Source organism: Pipistrellus hanaki (genome assembly GCF_964339955.1).
Source record: "Pipistrellus hanaki genome assembly, chromosome: 4".
Taxonomy (NCBI): Eukaryota; Metazoa; Chordata; class Mammalia; order Chiroptera; family Vespertilionidae; genus Pipistrellus; species Pipistrellus hanaki.
In genome coordinates, this window is record NC_140506.1 from 49441556 (window position 1) to 49444178 (window position 2623).

Sequence of the window (2623 nt, forward strand, 5' to 3'; positions counted from 1 at the left end):
AGGCTATATTGTTGCTAAGAATGAGCTTCTATTTAAATTTTTTTTTTTTTTAAATATAAGAGTAATATGTAGAACTGAACTCCTTAAATTTAGGAAAAAAAACATCATTTAGTATTGTTTTTCTTTTTGCTATCAACTAGAAATTCCCTTTGCATTCCGAAAGGAAATATAACTCCAATATTACCTTGAGATTTATGTGGTATCATTGAGTCATATAGCATTAGGGGGAAAAAGGAATAACTTTAAATCATTTTGATGGGAAGTAGCTTAACGGGCAGATGTAATGATGCTAGGAGTGAGGAAATGAATCTTATATTCTGGTTCAAGTTTGACTCATATTATGCTTTTGGAGAGCTACTCAGCATTTTAATAGTTTTGATATCTTTTCCTTAAAATGAAGATATACATAAATATAACTATATAATTTATGGTAGAAGATTTGAATTTTCTTTCTAAAGTAGGTTGGCCAGCAACTAGATTCTAGGTTGATGACATCTAACTAACCCATATGTGCCGCCCGAGCTGTACTTGTTTATGAATAGGGGAAAAGATCATTCCTTCTCAGGAAGTGAGGAGGGAAGCCCAGGCCCACCCTTATGATCCATAAGTCCTTAGTCTACACCTCCTTCCTGTTGAGTGGGCCCTCATTCTGACTTGAGAGCCCAGCTTTGGGTTTGGTTTCCATTTTGCCTCTTTTTCCAGCTCAGTCAACTTGTATGTATGCTTAGATTGTGTTTGCTTTACTGATGAAGCTCAGACAGGGAAGAAAATCCTCCAAAGTCAAATTAAGGCCTTCATCAAGCCTGTCAAATCGTGGCCCGCAGGCCGCATGTCTTGTTTATTTGACCCGTGCTTGAGTTCGACACGCTTGGCCTTCATTATCCTGCATGAGGATGATTATAGTATTTTCCTATCTGATATTTCTCCTTTGGTCTTCTCCAGTCTATCCCACAGTCTGTTGGCAAAACCATTAAAAAAGTACAGGTCCTTATTTAAAACTAGTTCATGGCTCACCTTGATCCTGAGGATGAAGTGCAAATGTTTTTATTGTGGCTGAGTCACTCCTTGGTCTGGTCCCTGCTTCTCTATCTTGTTATATACTCTCACTCCTTTACTCAGCTACCCCAGGTGCTTGCACTTCCCCTTAAAAGACGTGTGTGTGTGTGTGTGTGTGTGTGTGTGTGTGTGTGTCTATCTGTGTTCATATATTCATTCCACTTATTTGATCTTCTTTTTATTACTATTTTTTCTTTATGCTTATTCCAACTTTCTTATAGAGCTTGAATGACTTAGATGTCTGAGGCATAGAACTGTGTTTTTGAAAGACTGACTGATTTACTAAATTAATGAATGAAAAGATAAGCATGTAGATTCCATTCCCTCTTGGAAACCAAAACCAAAACCAAAACCCTTTCCTCATGCTTATTCTTTGCTCTCACCCTATTTTTTTTTTTTTTCCATTCAGTGACAACTTCTCAAAAGTATGATCTATACTCCAATACATGTATTTATTTACTATTATTCCTTAACCCTTTACGATATAGCTTTTGTCCTCATAATTTTACTGATATTATTAATTAGTATATATCTGTATCCCTTTTGCCATATTCAGTAACTTTATCTCTTTTTAAAAAGTAAATAAACAGGTATAATGATGCATTGTTCTTCACACAGATGTCTCAGAGTCTTTAACTAAAATCCAGGAATATGCAAGTAGTTAACATAGACCATGTAGCCAGATTTAAAGTAAACTGGCTTCTTATAACTACCTTGTAAACACCACAGCTCTTCTTCTGTCCAAAATGAACATAGTCTCGCATGAAAACAGTTAATGTAGGGCCAAAAGTTTTGTGGCCAAAAATAAAAACCAAAAGAAAAATAGCATTTTGGAGGTTAGCTGGTGACAGCAGGGCATCTGGAGCCTTCACTGTGCTGCTTTGTCTTCTTACTCTTGCTCTTTTTGTCCCTCTTCTTCCACCCATCCATGTTTGCTCTCAATAGGTTTGAGTAAGCCATCTGAAGCTTATTCACTTCTTTGGAGCTCACACTGTGCTAATCTTTTTCCCATCAGTAGCTCTTAGACTTTATTGTCTGAGGGCTGAAAGCCCTCCACTGAACCTTTCCTTGGAAGGGGTTTAGTTCGGCCATCATACTTCTTCATGGTGATGAACACACTGCCCGACAGCCGGCACTTCTGGAAGAGCCTGGTCAGCTCTGTCAGGAACTGCTCACTCTGCAGCAGAACCATCCTGGCTCCTCTGGCCCCACTCAGGCCACATCAGTGACTTTATCTTTTATATTCTCCTTACCTTCTCTCTCTTTTTTTTTTTTTTTTTTTTTTTTGCATATCCTACCATCATTTCAAACTCAGCATGTCTAAAACGAAATATTTTAATATTCACTTCACATCAATTCTCCACCTATGAACTTCTTTCTACCAGTTGTACAACTAGTCACCCAATCTCAGATTCTTGTTGTTATCATCCCTCTCCTTACCATTGTACTGTTTGATTTATTCTTTTGTAATATTTATTTCCATTTTACTCCATTTGTAGTTACTACACTAGACCACAATTTTATCATTTCATTGATACATGCTTACAATAAACTTCTATTCTAATAG

General features: G+C 37.0%; 1 pseudogene across 1 annotated transcript; it reads right to left on the reverse strand.

Annotated features, from left to right (window-relative positions):
* Positions 1-1864: 1864 nt before the first annotated feature.
* Positions 1865-2250, reverse strand: LOC311621662 (signal recognition particle 14 kDa protein-like; annotated as a pseudogene). Its single transcript has one exon. The product of its transcript is annotated as a signal recognition particle 14 kDa protein-like (transcript).
* Between the last annotated feature and the right edge of the window lie 373 nt (positions 2251-2623).